This window comes from Anarrhichthys ocellatus, unplaced genomic scaffold, assembly GCF_004355925.1.
Source record: "Anarrhichthys ocellatus isolate YVR2014 unplaced genomic scaffold, GSC_Weel_1.0 scaffold12, whole genome shotgun sequence".
Classification (NCBI taxonomy): Eukaryota; Metazoa; Chordata; class Actinopteri; order Perciformes; family Anarhichadidae; genus Anarrhichthys; species Anarrhichthys ocellatus.
In genome coordinates, this window is record NW_022280042.1 from 7,686,715 (window position 1) to 7,707,230 (window position 20,516).

A 20,516-nucleotide genomic window follows, 5' to 3' on the forward strand; every position below is an offset into this window, starting at 1 on the left:
CCCCCCCCAAGCACTGATCAGCAATCAGGCTTGTCAGAGCGTCAATAGGATGTCATAGACGAATGAATGCCAGTGTTTACGGACGTGTCGATCAGCCACGAGAGCATTTCTAGAGGGCAAAAGTGATCCAGTGTCTCCAAAGCAATAATTACTCATTTTGTTGCTTCATTTTCTTTTGAAGGCCCGGCGGTCTATAGCTCTGAACCATGTCGGTCTCCGGTAAGACTGACTGGCAACTCATTGTGAAAGGTCAGAGGAGCCCTGCAGTGCTGGCGGATTTGTGGATTCAGCTAAAGCCTTTATCTCTCCAGGAATTTAGTTTGACCTCGCCAACTGTGAATTATGCTATTTGAGTCAGTGTCGGTACTATTTCATTCTTTCCTTTTGAAACCAGCGGTAGAGACGCCGACCCTTTCAGGCTGCATCGGAGTTCACTTTGTGCTAATTAGCAAATGTTAGCATGACGTCATGCTAAATGTTAGCATGATAACATGCTGAACTAAGACGGCGGTAAACATTACACCTGCTAAACACCTGGAATTTGGCATCGTCACTGTGAGCACGTTAGCATGCGGGTGTTAGCATTTAGCACAACGCTCGTCATTTCAAACGCCATACAGATAACAGGGAAAAGGAACATTAAAGTTCATAATGAGACATAATATTATAAGCACAGCGACATTCTTCTGTTTGTTCAACTCTATTTAGTGATGGAGCACCTATCACACAAGCCAAAAGTGCCCCGCTGAGACAAAATCATTAGATCAAATTTGCGCAAAAAAACTAAAAATGGAATAAACGGGTGTAGAAAATGATTCTGCAACCAAACCCTCCCAATCATCACTTTACCGGCGCACCGAAACAACAACAATCACACGCTAGAAATGACAACTCTTTTGAAACAAAAAAACCAACCTCATTGCGAAGCACATCTTTATTGGGCTCTTATGGTTATTTGCACAGCGAGTTCTCTCGCAGACAAAAAACAAACACGAGGAGTTTATTCAGGAGCGGGAGATAAGCTCATCACTCATCGCTTATAGAAATGATTTCCTCAACGGAGAAACGGAGCCTGCGTTCTGTCACCGAAGGGTTAGAGAGATAGAAAGTGTCACGACTATTGGCAGCAGAAACTAAAGGTGCATTTGCCCTCACGTTATTATTCCCCACCGTTGAATAATTAAGAGCTTTTGTTATTCCTCGGCCTCCCACTGTAATGATGGCAATAATTCATATTATGCTGATTAGCACGTTGACATGGGGGGGTAATGCATTCCACGCGCCACCGTTTATTTATTTTTTCCTAGGGTCAGAATAAAACTGTTAATGTTTCCACGGCGAGCTCTATAGGAAGGCAGACCTGTGCCAGGGCCACCGTGCTTGTGACGCACTCATCGGTGTTTCTCTGCATTCTCTTTTGTCAGCCAATTTGCGAGGTGATTGCTCATCAGCTGCCTCACAGAGTGTGAACCCCGTTCTGTGTGGTTGTGTGTGATCGTGAGCGGCTTGTTAATGGGCGGGCCCCGCCGTTACCCCGGAGCCCGAGCTGACAGCCTCGACGCGGCTAAGCCCCGGTGGGTAACTGACTCCGAGGTCGAGACGTGCCACTCAAGTCCGAGGGCAGGAAGTTCTTCCCAATTACCCAGCGCGCACCGCTCCCCGCCTGTTAGCCTGAGCGCTGACAGGGCTCCATCCTGACCTTGACGTGGCGCTTCCTCTCTCTCGCTTAAGCTTGATGGCAGAGAGACACCATGATGGTCTGTACTTTGCCTTTCTCTTTCAGTGATTTTAGGCTTACCAGCAGCTCACCACTGTGCTCCAGATTTTGGATTATCGGCTAGTCTCTCTTTTTATTTATTTTTCTCTTTCTCTGCGTCGCTGCTTTTCATATGTTGATATGTTATTCATGTTATAGTGGAGGTGGTGCTGCCACCAGACAGGAAGTCGTCCTGCAGTGCTCACTAGTATCACCGAAGCTCTCACAGTGCAGGCGTGACACACAATGAGAAACATTTTCTCTTGGAATACATTAATTGGATTTGTGTTATCCGAGTTCAGCGTGCTCCTCGTGGGAAAAGGAAAAAACCTGAGAATGTTTTGGAATCGCTCGAGTGTGTGTGTGTGTGTGTGTAGCATCTGCCACGGAGGCTTATTAATCAAGTGAAAAACTCAATTTGATCTGAGAGAGATTTTTCATTTGACCTTTTCCCCGGCGCGAGTGAGCCTCGAAATAGTAAGTCCTCATAAAAGAGCTCACGTGGCCGGCTCCCTCCACCGTCTCCGTGGTTAGATGGAGGCGTACCGATGAGCCACCGGACGATTACACTTGAAAAACCTGCTGAGTCATTGTTCTATTTTCTGATGGAATGGGTTCAACTCATTTATTCAGAGATGCTGTTACAGATTCACAGCCTCAGTAGAATATGTTTATTTGAGAAGTAAAGCTGTTTTTTTTTTTTGGGGGGGGGGTTGACAGTCTGACAGTCTTTAAAGCATCTTCACAGCATCATCTAATCTATTTTCCTTTCCCAATATACTTTCTCCAGAAGTCTAATATCAGTTGTCCTGACCTGGCTCTTGTCTTTTATTTCTTCTCTCACAGACATGGTATGAAGACACGGAGCCCATATTGCCTGGGACCAGAGCCAGCTGTGTCAGGTATGCTACGCTGACCTCAGCTGCTCACTCAGGGATGTAGCCCCATTTCTGGTTTTCAAAATAAAACGGCCTGTCCTGACAGGTAGGTCCCGCAGAGGAGGTAGAGAACCGAAACAGAAGCGGCGAACACAAGTTACCGTTGCCTCCGAGGTTCACTGCTTCAATCTCCGCGGCTTAACGAAGCAAATGCTTGGGCACCCTCGCGTGGGTTTAGGTCTCCTGGGTTCCTTTAGTCATCAAAAGGGAATTACCGAATTGAAGAGGAAATATGGTCTGCGTCGTCTCATCGATCACGGTATACATTTGGTGGAAGACGGTTTCAGCGTCCCACGAACGCCACACTCACCACTTTAGGGCATGGAAACAGAATCTGGATGTTGTATCTTTTTAAATAAGACATGACGAACATCCCGCTCTCCTCTTCCCTCTGCGTCCTCCCTCCTCATCGGCCCGCAGAGACACAACCAGTTAGCATGCATAAGTCAGGTGCTCAATGCGAGCTAAAGTTCAAATCCCTGCCACGTGAGCGCCTCCCCTTAGCGCCACAGGCATGGGTCTGTGCGGGAAAAAAGGTCATCTCTCACGCTGAGCAAATGTAGGAAACCGCCGGCTTTCCCTTCCCCTCGCCATGCTGTTTCTCAGCCTTCTCCGAGCCCCGGCGACTGCTGCTTGCTCCCACTCACCTAATCACCACTCAGCATGCCAAATGAATACATTAATCATACCACAAATCTGCATACAATTAGCATTTTCTAGCCTTGAACAGTGTTTTAATGTGATGTCATCTTTTGTAATGGCGGCGGCTCCACAGTCGGACACATCGCTTTTCCGTCTTAGTAGTCGTCGCGCCAAAATCCCCCCCCCCGTGTCTAAAAACCCATCAGGAGAACTTTCGAGACGATATTCAGCAGCAGCAGCAGCCTAATTGAAATAAAAGCGATTGTCAGCGAGGATTGGAAGTTTCCGGGGGATCACAGGAATCTTTTCTTTTTTTTTTGCTGTGCCTTGTTCTTCGGCTACAATGAAAGAACGCTTCAAAGGCGCATCTAATCACATACTACAAAGGGGCGGCTGATGTTCCGGCTCCACGCCAGAACCTGAATGTGGAATCCGAACACACGCGTAACCTCCTGGTGAAATATTCAGTGGAAAAGGGGAGCGAATGTGTCGACGGGCCTTGGGGACGAACAGTATCTTAGAGGCAATTCAGCCTCCTTTGAAGCTCCTCCCCTACTCCCCAGACCAGGACCCTGGGAGCTGCTGGGACTACAAGTAGTTAAAAGCAGCACTTTATTCGGACTTTTCATTTATTTTCTTTTGAAAACGCACTCTTTTCAAATATTCAATCAGCCCTTGAGATCATTTTTCTGACAAGTCGGAGGATTTGATTTATTTTTCTTATATTCGTTTAGTGGAATAGAAAGAAACTGATGAATTATAGCAGCAGCTCAGAGTGTAATGCGCTAACATGACTTAACTTCCTTTATGAGGCTCCTTCCCACTAAAGTGTCTTTGTCTTGCTGCTAGGCTTTTAATTTGGTGTCTTAACGATGTTCCCACGCATAAAGTATTGATTTTAAGACTAATCTTAGCATCGGAACATGCTCGAGATATTGCCTTTGATTTCATCATCAAGCTGGTTATGAAACTAGCATGAATTTCAATAATAGATGGATTCATTGCTCACCCAGTCCAAGTATTAGTCTACCACCGCAGCGACGTGCTAATTGAACAGCACGAGCCGGGGATCCCGCTGCAGGCGCTGTTTGCATAGCTTCATCATAATTCATCAAACACACCTCAGCAGGCACTTCATCACGTCTCAAGAGCAATTCCTCAATCTCTTTCCCTATGAATACATTACGCCACCAGCTCGTACATCTTCCCCGGACGTCCTTGCGGCGAGCGATCGCCCGCCCGAATGAAGCGCGAACACGGGACACGTTTTTTTTTTTTTTTGTCCACGGCCAGGCCAACGGCGGTGAATTATCTGACCACACAGCGAGGCATCGGGGGGAGCACAATGCTTAATGCAGTCGTGGAGAAGCCTCGAGAGATTAACGTCTCTGTCTCGGCGCGGCGGTTGTAACTCATTAGTGGGTTTTCACTGATCAATCACGGGTGAATCATGGTGGGTCATTAGGAACACAACCATTGAATGTTGGCCTCGGGGGGGGGGGGGACCCATATAGGCGCAGTGGGAGGTAAAGCGCTTGATGAATTGGTGTGTGTGTGTGTGTGTGTGTGTGCATCCCTCAGACTGTATGACTTTTAATGGCTTTGATTGTCAATTAAAATAGGAATGTATCCCCAGAGACTAGAGTATTTGATTTCCCCCCCCGTGGACATGTATGTAAGAAGTGGACGTAGTCAACGTGGCATAACACAAGGTTTTGAACTCTCGGTTTCGTCATTTTGAATGTCGCCATCTTGGTTTTTAGATGGTCACTGTTTAGTTTTTTGGAACCAGAAGAGACAGGAAAGGGTGGAGCTAAGTACAACCGAACTCTTATTAAGACATTTATAGGCGACCAGACCCAGACAGGACAACGCTGTGGCAGCGACCTGTCAATCACAGTAAGCCCCGCCCTAAAGCAGACCCTGCTTCTTGGTCTGTTTGACTCTAAATGGACCATCATTTACTAAATGAACATCATGCTGTATTGAAGAAGACTTGAAACTAGAGATTAAGGGAATAAATCAAGTGAGACGTAGAGTCATTGTCTCATAGACTTCTATACAATCTGACCTCATTTTGAAACCACAAGAGTCGCCCCCCGATGGCCATCAGAAATAGTGCGCTTCCGTATTGGCTTCAGCTTTCAGAACCAGGGGTTGACGCCTGATTTTTCCCTCTAAAACATTCCTTATTTCCATCCATACCTCAACAAAAGCAGCTTCCGTGCTTCCTTTAAACGAGCTGTGATTGAACTGCTGGCAGATTTACCGACAGGAAAACCACAACACGGACACACAGAGATGGACCACACAATTCCGAAGCAACGATAAAACTATTAAGCCTTTCATTGCATGGTGGACTCGCTCACTGACTGGCATTGTTTGGCATTATTCCATTTCAAAGGCTCTATTTGCGATTATGGCGTGGGAACAACAATGAGGCCTCTTAAAGTGTATTCAGATCAATGGAGTGAGTCTTTTGTAAGCTTTTCCAAACATCACAGCGGGAAAGGGCAATCTCAGAAGATTATACTTGTCAGATTAAATGAAACCATGGTGGGGTTTCAATCGGCGAGCAGCGAGAGGCTCCCGATTGGAACAATAACATCTCAGCTCTGTTAAAAACAGAAGCCGGACGACCCTGGATGCACCTCACAGGCAATCCCAGCAGCTTTAGATTTAAAACTGATCAAGTAAAGTCAAATTTAAATTTAAATTCTCACTTATTGTGTCAGGAAAATGAACTCTAGCTATTTATAGTTTTTCAAAAAGAGGACGTCAACAATTAACCAAGAGCATTTTTGATTGGTTACGCAAATTACGGTCGATTCGTCAGTCGTTTTCTGCTTTCTTCTTCGTCGATCGGTGCTTGTTTTGTCCGGCTCCTCGTGTTCTGCGGAGGTTGGAGGCGATGCTCATATATATATATTTCTCTTTTTGTCTGAAACATTGTAAGATTCTGTTGCACACGCACAAGAAAACACGAGGAACAAAAGCTCAGCCCGTGGCTGTGATGCTCATCTCCATCTCCGAGCAGGTTAAACAAATCAAAAGCGGCGCTTGCAAATATCAATGAGTCTGCACTCAAGCCTGCTGCACGGAGGCGGCGATGCACGTAGATTCACAGGCTGTGCTGCTGCAACGTTTTGACCTTGCACCATAAAAGCAAACGCCTGGACTGCAAAGTGGGCCGGACGAGCCTTTCAGAGTCTCCACGGGCACTTCTTGTGTGCAAGGTTACGTACGGTGAAAGCAGCAGCTAATGGTGTTAATGCCGGCCTTTTGAATCCGGCGCTGCGCTGTAGAGAGCAGGGCTGTGCTTTGTTTCCCGTCTAGTGGTGGTGCGTATACACTCGAGCAGAGAGCTCTGCCAGTCAGAGCATCTCTTGACAAATGAACGTTTCTGTTAAAGTGAAGGTCGCGAGCTGCTTTTGTTTTGAAATCGCTGGAGTGAATCTCTCCCCCCCCCTCTCTATCTCCAGCTATATTTTACTTTGCCACTAATTTAAAGTTTCTGGCTGACACATCCTTGTGAGGAGTCCATGAGCAGTCTGTCACCAGCAGGTTTAGCCGTCTTCTTCTCTGTAGCAACGTCACAGCGCTGCTGAGACTCGAGCACAGCTTAACAGACGCTAGACCAGCAGAATAAAAGAGGTTTTTTGTTTTCCTCTCAACTCCCTGGCCTTAAACAGCAGTATGCATCAACGGTGGTTGAACAGTGTGAAACCCATAAAAGGTAGGTAATTTTAGTAACACAATGTTTTTGTTTCTGATTCCTTTTCTGTCCGCACTGGTATCATACTTTTATACTGGGGATGTCACGAGAAACGATACTTCGGTACCAAGTCGATGCCAAAATTCTGAAAAGGTGAAGGTACTCGTTTTTTCAAAAGTACCACAAGTACCCTAGATTTCGGGGATCAGGGCTTGATAAACCCTTTTGATTTGGAAGAGGTCAATAGATGGCGTCTGAGGTTGACCGTCGGTGACGAAGGTATCGACGTGAAAGTGCTCGAAAATGTGACTCGGGGAACAGCTTTTCTTCGCCCCCACTTCACGCTCTGACCGTTTACCCCCTGCTTCTCCTCTACTCTCCCCACACTCTCCACTTCCTGGAGCTGTATTCACACGCACAGCACACACTGTCGCTTTGAAACAGCGGCGTTTGATGTTGGAAGCGTAGGACCGCGAGGCTTACGCCTTACCCAAATCTTTTAGTCTTTTGTGTATTCAATGAGCAGTTGCATACTCTTAACCATGCATGACTTTGATAAAGCTAAACTCTGGAGATGAATAGACCCTCCCACCGCACACTGACAGCACACTTCATAAGGGGGGCTTTTATCCACCGCCATGCCTTTGCTTTGGACTTTGGCACAATAGTGTTTTGATGGCGCATAAAATTAGAGCCGGGTTCAAAAGGCAGAATTTTCGAAGGGTATTTATCACGTCCGCCTTCATCAACTAGGTCATTTTTCTTTATTTCTTTTTGGGGAAAGAGAGGAAGCAAGAGAATAGGGCAGCGGAAACGAGGGAACAAATAAAGAGAATGACAAAGGAAGGAAAATTGCCGGATAAATAGTAGATTGAGTGCGTCTGCGCTTTTCCACCGTTGTTCGTCTGCGAGTTTCAGTTTCACCGCTCCACCCCGGTAAACATGTTGACATTCGCTTTTTACATCTCGGAAACGGTTCTGTGTTGCTGCTTCAAAGGGCTGCCTAAACTTTCTGAGTTGTGCCCAAAAGAGTTTCTCTGGACGTAAGCACTCTGCCACACATGCTCACTCTCCACTCCTGTGCGTGGGAGCGCAGGCTTTGTAGCCATCTCTGGTGGCTCCAAGTGGGTTGCGGAGCATACTAAGTACTTTGTGTCGGTGTGGTATTATGTAAGAGATTCCAGGGCTGATTTCAGTTTAGAGGGGCAATGCTGTGGCACAGCTGTGGGCTTGCACGCTCTTCAGTTTTTATGATATGCCCATTATAGGTTTACTTTGGTGAACGTACACAGCAAAGGTACTTGGTTCGGTTTAGGAAGAGATAGTGGTTCGGGTTCAAGTAAGTATGTTTCTCCCGTGAAACAGCTAGGTCTGTTACGTAACTGATGTTAGTAAAGTACGGAGGTTCTGTATCAAAACTACGGTAAAATAAGTCAACGTTGACATTTCACACAGGACATGAACCTCGGTCTACTGGGTGAACGTCCTGTGTTTGTTTGACCCGTCATGCGTCCCTCCCACCTGCCCTACGGGGACTCAGTCGTTTTGTGGTATTGGACGAATCAGGAGTGAGATTTGTATATATGAAGTATAAATGTAGGAGTACTTGACTTATGTAGAGTATACTGGGCTGAGTGGGCACACAGTAATGGACCAGTGTATTTGGTCTATTGGATTCAGGCAAGCTCCACTGAGACGGCTGTTGGGCTGAGCCATTGTGACTGCCTGAGATTGTACAGCTTGTATTTTATAAAGAACGGAATTCTTTTGTTACCCCCCCCCCCCCTGCCAACCTGCACATTCCATATAATTTACACAACCATTGTGTCCTCCTCCTCTGCACTGTTCATCTGCAGCACTGTGTTCCAGAAAGCCTGCCGTGTGTTTTGTATTGTGAGCAGGCAGAAAAGAGAGGAGTTCAAGGACTTGACAAGGGCTCAGGTCCCCGGGGGGGGGGGGGCCTCCCACCTCTCCCACAGAGACAATGATGACTCCCCCCCGCCCACCCACCCTACCTGCCTCCTTCCTGTCCTCCATTTTGACACTGAGCAACGAGGCCCACTCTGACCTTGCAGCAATTTCTTGCAAATGTGTGCCAGCGTGGCCGGCCCTTTTCACAGGAGGGAGGGGAGCCGCCCGACGGACCGACACTGGGACATGCACAAACACACGCACCCTCACATGCACATCCACACACACACGAATAGTATATCTGCAGAGAGATGCTGTTTTTAGGTCCCCATCTCCCCCACTGGAGCTCCTATCATCACAAGGTCCAGCAGTCTACATAACCCGCAGACAGCTCTGCCATTCAGCCCTCCCTCCCTCCCCAGCCCATCATACCTCCAGCATAATAAGCGTCTGCAGCAGTCACACCATGGCATCGAGTGACCCTCGCAGTCACGAGCGGCGTAACCCCCACCCCTCCTCCGGGGCGGGACCAATTTACAATCTTGCCCGCCTTGACACCGCCTCCCCCGTTGTTCTGCTGTTTATTTATGACCCCGGCCCTCCAACGAAGGGCATTATGAAGGGGATTACACGGCCAAACAGCCTGGCTCAGACCCCTGCTCTCATTACTCACCGCTCGTCCGGGAAGATGGCGGAGGACTGGGAGCGAGAGATTATCAAAAGTGTTGGACTGTTTGACGGCTCCGTGAACCGGACGCACAGGCTGTTGGCGGGCGAAGAGGTTCGTCTTTCATGGGACACCTAAAAAAAAAAGCGCGGTGCTGTGGGGGGCCGGCTGTAATTGAAGTGGAAATGACGAAAGTGCCGAGAGCCCAGAGGGAAGTTAGAGGAGCGGGAAGAAGGTTTTTTTCGGTCATGGTTTTCTCATCTTGCCATTCAGTGAAAGCATGGGGAGGCTCATAATCACCATGTAGGTATAAACCCATCTGCTAATCCTAAAAAACACAATCTTGCAGATTTATGTTTGTGTTTTTTGCATATCAAGAAGGGCCAGAAAGGTGCAGAAAGCCTCAACTTAATCACTGTCCTCGTTGGAGAAACGTATGTAACTCCGGTCTTCTCAAAACCGATCCTGAAACCCAGCGAGCCAAAAAGCACGACGCGCCCAAGGCTGCAAACGAGATTGACATTTCAGAAACACAGGGTTTCCGCCCGACAGGGTGCACGAAAGAGAACGGCCTCATGCACACTGGCAGACTTTCCTTTGGGAGGCTTTTCAGTTTAACAACTGTGTGTGCGCACACACACACACACACACACACACACACACAATGTGAAGAAACAATACAGCACTCATCAGCAAAGTGTTAAATGGTCGCTGTTGGTATTTCAAGCAGGTGTGAGCTGAGATTTGCAACCATTTTTCATTATCGTACTAGTTAACACACTAAACAAATCCCACTATAATTCTGAATATGACAATATTGGCGATGTTAACAGCATATTCCTTTGTCAGATTAAAACATCTAGGATATGCTGATAATATTCAGGTTTCAGGAGCATTCTGTGGACACTTTGGCGTCTCAATGTGGGTTTTTACGGTAGTTTGCACCACATGGCCTCTTGCCTGTTTACGACCAGTTGTTGCACACTAACCAACAAGCTTTGCACACTTTGCAGAGATTCACGCCCAAAAGAAAAGCCCACGTTTGTGGTCCTGAGGGAGAAACACACACTTACTTTTAAACATGATGAAAGACTTGGATGTCAATGGGTTTTTGGATGTGCACGCGTATCGCAACGCCGACCTTTACACGGAGGTGGTTGAAGGAATGAAAGAGGGAGGCTGCGTTCCCACGCTCGCACAAGTCCGCCAGCAATTCCGTTGATTTCATTGCCATGTAAGCAGCTTCGTGGAAGTATTGTTATTTTTCGGAATAAGGGCAAAAAACAAGACATTTTGTGCATGTAAAACGACATCCGTTAGCTTCGAGCAACAACCCAAAAGCAGCAGGTGGACAGATTCTTGCAACTGTGGAACAACAAGCTCCGTCAAAACTTTTTCCCCGCGTACATGGTGCCAATAAGTTCCCTTTCAAACCTCACCCTTTATATTATTTCGCTATTCCGGCATTGAAGCTTTGATATGAATCCACCGGGACGAAGAGCGGTGTTGTACATCAAGAGATTAGAGAGATCTGAGAGACCCTGAATTGTTAACGGTAGTATTTCAGTGTGTGTGTGTGTGTGTGTGTGGGCGGTTGTGATGTGTGCTGGCAGCCTGACTTGCAGTAGGTGGGAGTGTGTCGTACAGTAACCGTGCAGAGGCTTCTCTTCAGGACGTGGCCAGCGCTGGTTTAAACGCTGCTTGCTGTTAAGCAGGTGAGGCTCAATATGCTGTATTATTACGTAGTTATTTTAGTCCAATATGAGTAAGCTCTGGAGTAGCCGGTCCACCTAGACCCCGAAGGTGTCACTGTGACCTCCCGTCCGTCCCATTCTCAGGATATCTCAATTTTAGAGACAATTGTCTCGTTCTCCGTCTTCGTTGTTCTTCGACACTTTGAGCGTACACGAAGGACGTGACGGTGGGTTTGTTTGTGTGCTATTTGTCCCGCCCCTCCTCCATTTCGGTTGGGTGGCTGGGCAAAAACCCAAAGTTGGATGATGACCAGTCTGGGACCTTCATCTCGCGGATCTGATGCTCTGAATGTTTTCATTATGGGTTTTGACAGCACAATTAGTCCAAAATGTGTTTTCTAAGAGGAGAAATCTGCTCATCTTTGAGCTACAAACTCATCCACAGAAAACAAAAGCCATTAACTACTGAAGCATAATTAACACCCACTCAATATTATTTCTCTATAACGGAACAGTAAGAATGCTCGAACACGTCTTTGAACCCACAACAACAGCCCGAAGCGGCCTCTGCACGTGTTGAGATCTGTGTCACGAGCAAATCTGCGGAAAGGCTTTTGGTAAAGATATATTTGCACAAAAATAACTCGAATAAATTAAACCGAGTTGGACTCTTCTGATGCAAGTGGTTAAAAGGAATCTCTAAACAGCGGCCCATTTATAGTGTAATTAAAAACCGAATTTGGAATTGCTTTGAGATATTCAGTAATAGTTCATGCGTTGTACGATGAGCCCCTCTGTCTTAGAGGGTTACTGTGCATGAAATAAGAGGAGGGAGTAAAACAAGCCTCGGTGAACAGCACAGGAAATGATCTGCCCTCCTACGCCTGCGTGATTTAATGCCGGCCCTGCAGGACTCGCGTAAGGTACGGCGCTCTACATGTGGGGTCAGAGAGGCACCGATGAGTGCCGAAAAGTAATCTATTTTCCGTGTCAGGGACACGCGCACCACGATTTGATGCAAAAACACGACTTTTCTTTCCCCACTTTGTGCGAGATGATCAACTCCCACGTGTAGATTAATTCATCAAGTGCATCCACGCAGGTGCTTTCATTGGATCGTGCTCGACAGATGAGCACAGAGGAAGTGTCGATCACAGCTGAAAACTACTGTATGAAGAAATACTGTAAAAACAGATGAAGGGTCAGATTTTGATATCCACGGGGCAAACACAGACTTATTTTTTTTGGCATTCAAAACAACATGAGACAAAGGCCTCTTCATTTCAACAGGAGCTTTAAATACACAGATCTGTTGCTGTACCTGTAGAGGGATTCAAATCCTCGACTAGTGTAACCACGATGCACCACGGCAAAGTTAATTAACAATCATTAAGCCGTGTTCATTTTCCGTTTCATTTCACCCAAAGCACGTCATTCAAGTGCCGTAACAAGACACTGTGAGTCACGCTCGCCCGGCTCTAAACGTTGATCTCATTTACGCTTTCCGAAGGAAACATTGTTGAATCCATCAGCGGAGCAAATTGTTCCGAGCTGAAACAGAACGGGCGGGTATCGCTAAATGCCGAGACACTCCTTCACACACCCATAGCAACATTTTAGCATCTTATTTATGCATATGCGCAAATAAGCTAAAAGTAGAGACGCTTGGCCACTGTGTGGTTCATGCCTTCTGTCTGAGTTAGACGAGTTCAGGGGTGAAGCCGCCACGTTACAGACATCTGTGTGGCCGGGCCTTTAAGCTGCTTTATGGTCCCCTTTTTGTCAGACTAATCTGAAATTGGCAGATTAATCAGAAAAATGTTGAATTGTCTCCACTGAAGTACAAGAAATCTGTTGTTTGATTGATAGCAGCTGGCAGGCTGAGCCCCAGCAGGGGAACAAAAAGCAATTCAAACTATTATTATAGGAATTATTTTTCACACACGTGTACAAATGACACAAAGCAGCTCAGCCAGCGAGCTGAAAGTAGAGGCGCGAGGCGAAGAGCAACTGTTTGCTGATGCCTCCTGTTTGAGTGAGACGCTGAATCAGAAGACGGGTTCAGCAGTGCAGCCGTCGCTCTCACCCAGCGCCACGTCTCCGAGGGAGGCTCCGTCTTCTGCCGTTTTTTGTTTTCCGTCTCTACGTGCGGGTAAACAGACAGCGGTGACATCCACACAGGAGATCATAACGCCCCGCGACACTTTTAGGTTTACCAAAGCAATTTTTTATTGGCTGAGGTCACAGACTTGTTCCCTCTGCTCCCAATCCCCTGTGACACCGGTAGAAAGAAATCCTCTTCTTGATGTGTTGTCTCGCGCTCCGTAGCTTGTTCCAAGCGGTGTGATATTTCTGTCTCCTAACATCTGCCTTTGTCTTTTGCCCTTTTGCCTCTCTTCATAGCATATATCTTGCGTTATGCATTTCTGGTTTAAGCATCACAATAATAGAAATACACAGGGCTGAAAAAACAAATATCCAACATGTGCGAAATGACACAAACCCTGTTTTTCTCTCCCCTGCTTCTCATTTCTCTTTCTCACACACACACACATCGCTAACACTGACGACAGTGTGTGTGTTTGCGTTGGAGGCTCTGGTCGCCCGTGTGCGGCTTGCCGTACCCGTCGGCATATATACCTGCGTTATATCTCACATCCATAGTATTTACGTACGCTGGGCTGTTGCCGTCTGAACAGAAAAAAGGAGTCCGACCTCCTCTGGAGCTCACGTCCACTCCACCTAAACTATTTCCCCACTATTGGATTCAGTGGGGAGTTTTAATGCAATGGAGCCTAACAGTTTCCCAGGCCTCTTCAATGCCATAATATATTCCTGGGGGAAACAATGCACCTGAAAAACTACCGACTAAGAACCAGGGCGAACTCAATTTAAAGGGGAAAAAGAAATACGGATTCACGCTTTATTAGGTCCTACAAATGTCAGCGCTGCAGAGAAGCCTGGCCCGTTGTGGAGGAACCCCATCTCCCACTGCCCTCCACACACAGAGCCTTCATGAGACGACACAGTTCACAGCACAAAGTCTGCTGGGTATTTGCTGCTCGCACTCGCCAGCCGCACGGCTGGAAAGATATCAGGAATAATTGGCCATTAGTGTATTTGGGGGTAAGAAAAGAGCATAATCAAGCACTTTTTAAGCAACATCGTTGTTCGCCCTCGCACGGTGCTGTAGATTCCTCCAGATCCGTGTTTGTGAGTATGTTTGAGGGAGCGGCATTAGAGAGCGACGCAGTCATTACTTCGCAGCAGGTTGCTGACAGGGCATTAGGCTCTCCTGCAGCGGGGGCCTGCCAAATTGCGCTCATTATGGCGGCTCGGTTCAGATCCGGGGGCCCCGATTTGCTCGCCTTTGCGTGGCTCCTAGTTATCGGCGAGTGCGGCAGACAAAGAATCAGCTGAAGAAATCTCATTAAGGGAGAACACAAACTTACAATAGGAGGCGAGATCAAACTGTAGGAGGTAAATATTGACAGTAAGGCAGCGAGCCGAACCAAACAGCACTGCTGAAGCTCTTTGTTTTGGGACTAGCAGCTTGTTGTTGCACACTGCACAGTGGGGCCCGAACTGATCTGTGTAATCTTATTTCAAATGGTAGTTTCCCCAATTACATTGAAAGTCTTTGATTGGACTTTAGGTGAAACCAGTCATGGGTTTGTTTTCCTATATTCTGAATAGTTGAGATCATCATGATTTCTGTTAAACGAGCTGTTGCGTCTGCATGGCTCTCAACATGGCGGCAGCTAGCAGTGCTAACAGCGCTAAAAGCACAAACAAACAAAAAAGTGCTCCTTGGCTTTGGAGTAATGCTTAGCTTATATATTCAAGCTAGTTAGCCAACCATGCTAACATTTGCAGCTTACGTTAGACAAAAACCCTACAAACGCTTTAGATGTCTCTTAATGGACCACCATGCACACCGCTGGGCAGACAGTTTGATTACATAGCTGGGCCGGCCGTGCGTGCTTTTAGTGCATGTAGCGCCCACCCTCCGGTTCCCCCTCAGGTGTACACTGTCAGCTCTGTCAGCACTTTCACCGTAATTTGGACTGCTGGCACCGTTAGCTGTGAGCCGCCGGCTCGCCGTCGACATGTTGAGAGCCGTCAAGAGGCAATCAAAATGCTCGGATCTCGCACCTTTTAACAGACAGCTGGAAGAAGGTAACTGCACTATTCTGGAGAGAGAGAAAAAACAAGAGTGATATTGACAGAGAGGAGGTAGCTCACCGGTTTTACTCCCCACTACTGCTTCTGAAGCAACAATAAAGCCGAGCCGACAGCTCTCACTAACTGGCCAGTCAAACCAAAAGCGAGCTCTGACCTCAGGCTGTGGTCAGAGGCGTAGATCAGCTGAGATTTCCAGCAGAGCATTTGACTTTTGTGGAAATGGTTGAGGTTTTGGACTGTATTTTCAAGCTGCTATCACCAGAAACAAGGAACACCTACAGAAGTATGTGTGTTTTTTTAAATGCATCCCAAAGACAAAAGAAGGAAATGACTCTCAAAAAGCCTAAAATGAGTTATCACGACACGCGGTCGCAAACCCCCATGATTTTTGCTGCTGAAAAGACGCCAAATGTGGCTAAATCTGGAGCACTGGCCTCGCAGCGTGCCCTCAATACGGGACAGTCAAACACAGGACGGCATCCAGAGACAAACATGTATTTTCCACCTCATCCTCTGGCGCTATCAGCCATACTTCTATGGTGTAATTAAACATAATTGCACATTCATAGCTTGATGGGTTTTGATAATTGGTCCCACATTAGAAAACATAATTACCACTGTGGCCGCAGGGTAATGTGTTTTGCATCTCCATTGTCACTCATCTTGTGGCAGCGGAAGCATTCAACATTAACACCCACCGTGGTCTCTCTTAGTGCTCGTAGAAATGTGTAAGACACTTTGTTGCTCGTTAATTCAGCTTAGAAAGGTTTCATGTAAATCAGAGCCACGCAATACATCCGCAGCTCCTCCTCAGGAAAGAAGAAAAGGCATTAGTGCGACGAGCATTGCATTATGGGAAAGTGCTCGGATTCAGAGGAAGATATGTTATCCGGAATGTGACGATGAAAACAAAGACAGGCATTAGTGACGAGGTGAACTGTAAAGCACTGCTTGTCATCTAGAGTTTACAATCCAACACGTGCGGACAATTTCCTGCAAATGCTCATTAGTTCGTGTGCAGTAGTTACACGTATTGCTCCGGATTCAAAGAGTAACAGAGGGACCGATTTACTTGCCTGTTTCCTACCTGACCGTTCTTGTCACTGTTCAAGAGTAAATGCAGCAGTGTGGGCCGGCCAACTGCTTCAATTTAAACCTCAGAGTAGGACTGAGAGATATCCACACCGACTTTCTGCCAGTAGAAATGATGAGGATGATTAGACTGTGGGGGGGACCAGAAGTGACACGAGAGGGAGGAGATAAATATAACTGAACGCCGAATAAGACGTGTTTAGGCGATCAAAAGGTTCTAAGACTAAAGCACGGACAAAACCCAGAATGGAAAACACCGTGGTATCGACCCGTCAATCACACTAAGCCCCGGTCAAAAGCATCCCCTGCTTTATGGTCTGTGTGACTCTAAATGGACCATAATCTACTAAATGAACATCATGCTGTACTGAAGAAGACTTGAAACTAGAGATTGAGACCATAAACTCATGTTTACAATGTTTACTGAGGTAATAAATCAAGAGAGAAGTAGAGTCATTTTCTCATAGACTTCTATACAACCAGAAAATTTAAATTAAATTAAAAATAATCCCATGATTTGCATGAAACAGCTTCTGGAAATATATGAATCTGTGAATTATCTGAAGAGCTGCACACCTGAGAAACTGTTGGCTGTGACCGGCTCATCACTGTGTTGTGAGGACCTTGTTTTTTTACTCGTGCTCTCTGCTGAATCACCAAGTTATAAATGATTTTACTCTAAGTCCTCAAAAGACTGCAGTTAGGACTGATTTGCTCCTCTGAAAGGCCCTGAACATAAAAACAAACAGACATCCTTGGCTTTCAATTAAAGCTAGCTCTTAGCGGCATCCAATTCAGCTTTTGCACCAGCAGGTCGGGAGCAGTGTGAATGCTTAGCAACCCGGCCGCCCTGCCTGCCTTTGTTTGAGCGGAATACAGAATCCTTCAATCCATAAATTACAGTTCAAGGATGAAAACATTGTTCTGCTCCATTCGAAGGTTCCCGCAGTGTCACCGCAGTGTTCAACACCAAGCTCTGCTGGTTCTTACCAAATCTTCTGACGCATTGATTAGCCACTGCAGTTGCACACAATGCCCAATCTCAACTGAATTTGGCTTCTGCTGTGCACCGCTGCTGTGGAGGGGAAAAAAAAACAAACCGCATCACTTATTTATTCTAGTTATTACAGTGGGACAGAAAATAAACTTGCCCGCTCACCCGAGGCGAGCGATTTACAGGAAGAGCAGCTTCAGAACGATAAAAGGGCCCGTTTGGTTAGTGCTGAACTAGGCTGCATTGAAAGGTTTTCTAGTGGGAGTCCATCCACATTTGGAGTGTACCGGTGTCTACAGCGTAACCGCACACTAAATGATATGACTGTCCTGTGATGAAACACGGCGATGCGAGCGTTTATATGCGGGTATTTGATGTGTTTTTTCCCCAAAATTATGCAGTGGGTGGACTTCGGCTCAGACCTACGTTTATAGCATCTGCTTTGGCTCCATACTCTAATCCTCCGCTGTGTCTTGATGCCGTTTGCGGCTCCATCGACCCAATTTCCACACGGGGGTCATTCAAGTTTCGTCTTATCTTTAAATCTCAAAGCCAAGAAGGAAAGAGAGAGCGAGAGTAGAAAGCAGGACAACAGAACTGGGAGCTGCGGTGGGTATCCTAAGTGTTAATCACACCTTCCGTCTCGTCCCGTTTGTCCCCGCGTGCACCATCTGACGCCGCTTCAGCTGCTCTTCATTTACAGCGGGACTCGAGCGCCTCACTTTGTTAAAGAGACGAGACCAACGTCTGTTTGTTTATTGCCGAGTAGATTCAAAAGCTCTGTGATTTTCAGTCTGCGGTTCATTTTGTAACAATGGATGTTTCTTTGCATCTGACCTGAATGATAAAGAAGGGACAGTTTCTGGTAATGTCCTTTCTCTCGGTGGCGGTGTTGTATAAACGTAAGCTTAACCTTTCTGAAGACGGATACCTCCGATGTATCACCTGATACAGCTGATGTACGACCCATAAAGTCTTTGCAGGCACTAAAACAAGGGGGGGGGGGGGATATGAACGTCACCTTCAGACAGATGGTGGGTGCTTAACTCCCAGCTGTAAAAGCTGACAGTCAACACATATACAATCCAAATACAAAAAAATGGTGTTACAGCAATAGATAGTGACTTAATAGACTTTTATTTAAATTACCATCTCCGAGATGGCCACTTTATAGGATGAATGTAGTGTAGTTCTGCTCCTGTTGGGGTCAGACAGACACAGTTTGCGTTCATGTGCATGAATCAGATGATAGAATAAGTTTTGACCCGAGATTTCCAGGACGTTCTGTATTCATGTCGTACAGATTTATTCAGTCAGGAAGTCTCCCTGAGATCAAGAGAGACCTGGGCGCTGATTACATATCTGCACCACCACGAGATGAGTCGCACATAGCAATTATCACACACAATCAGACACTCTAATTAAAACAAATATCATTAATGATGTCGGTAGTTATAGCCCTGTCACACCAGTAAGTGATGTAATGAAAGCTTTTCAGTGAGCAAGTCTGATTGTATAGAGTAACATTTTGGACGCCCCAAAAAAAAAAACCAAGATGGAAGCAGCCAAAATGCTAAACTCGCGGCTTCACGAACCAGTGTGTGACGTCACAGGGACTACGTTCGCGGGAGCTTTTTCAAACTAACCGAACACATTCAACTCCACTAAGGATGATGGGATGACCGTCACAGCGGTGACTTCTAGCCGTCTCGAGCAATGAATTAAATGGCAGCGTGATAAATGGTCTCCATGATCCAGTGTAGTGGGTCGTATAACGTTTACTGGAAAAACAAGCTCAGTTCTGGTATCATTTAGAATCATCATTTATCATTTAGAATCTGCCATCTAACCAACCAATTACTCCTTTAGCAGTATCAGAACGAGCCCTCTTATGTTATACTGTCTCATCTAATCAGTAGTTTCATTTCACTCTCTCCAAAGCTGTCATTAAGAAGTGTAATATAACGACAGTCTCATTCCGCTCTCCTGTTGATCAAACTCCCATCGAGCTTGAACGCAGAGCGCCGAATCCCATCTTCACAACCTTTACAATTCTCTCCACGGGTTCATCTATTAATTCCTCACTTAATTACAACGAGATATCACAATGAGCAGTGTAGCAAATAGCACTTAGCCTGATTAAACTGATGGAGAGATGATCTGTAAACCCTCACGCTGGCTGCGGATGTTTTAATGAAGTCGTTTAATGGAAGCCACGATGCAGGCCTGCTTGTTGAATGGTAACAAATAAAGACAACAGTGTTAGTCACTGTTTCTATTGTTGCTCAGATAAGACAGACACAGTTAGATCTTACATATCTCATGGGCATTATTACGCTCTCGAGATGTGTTCGCATGCAATCTCGTTAAATGTAGTGTTGGAGAGAATCCACTTCTCTACGTGTTGACTTGGGTTCATGTAGATCCACGTTTTTTTTGGACAGGATTGTACATTTTGTCCGACCCAGCACATTTTTTAACTCGCTCGTTTCAGTCGGAAAACCAAATGCGGGGTGACTATTTATTCCATCACAAACCGAGCAGGAACAAAATCGATCAGATAAAGTGCCTCGTCGGGGCCGGACCCGGCAGGTTCAACGTCGGCTCAGAGAGGGAGTGGTTACGCAACCGAGAAGTTCTGATCCTGACAGCTCTCAGACAACCTTCCCTTCAAGGGCACAGACGGTGTAATGAATGTTCTGCAAGAGACGGGGGGGATCTCTGCAGCTACACGACCCGAAGCTCCAGCCCCTCCACCTCCTGACCCGAGCAGACAGAGCTGTACTTAAGAACACGTCCACTCCCAACTTAATTGAAACTGTGAAACTGTTTGTCCAAGTACAGACTAACCAAGTCTTCAGGGCGACGGCTTCACTCGCTCACTGTGATGTGTGCAGAAGCATTAAAGTGGTCTTACCTCCT

At 46.5% G+C, this 20,516-nt stretch overlaps 1 protein-coding gene across 5 annotated transcripts in view; it reads left to right on the plus strand.

The window, feature by feature from the left end:
- Positions 1 to 20,516, plus strand: part of LOC116386056 (beta-1,3-galactosyltransferase 1-like) — an 83,925-nt gene that overhangs the window by 33,309 nt on the left and 30,100 nt on the right. For all 5 annotated transcript variants that reach the window (XR_004212936.1, XR_004212935.1, XR_004212937.1 and 2 more), the window contains one exon: positions 2,603 to 2,658. The gene's annotated coding sequence lies outside the window, so the exon portion shown is untranslated. The remainder of the gene's footprint in view (positions 1 to 2,602; positions 2,659 to 20,516) is intronic.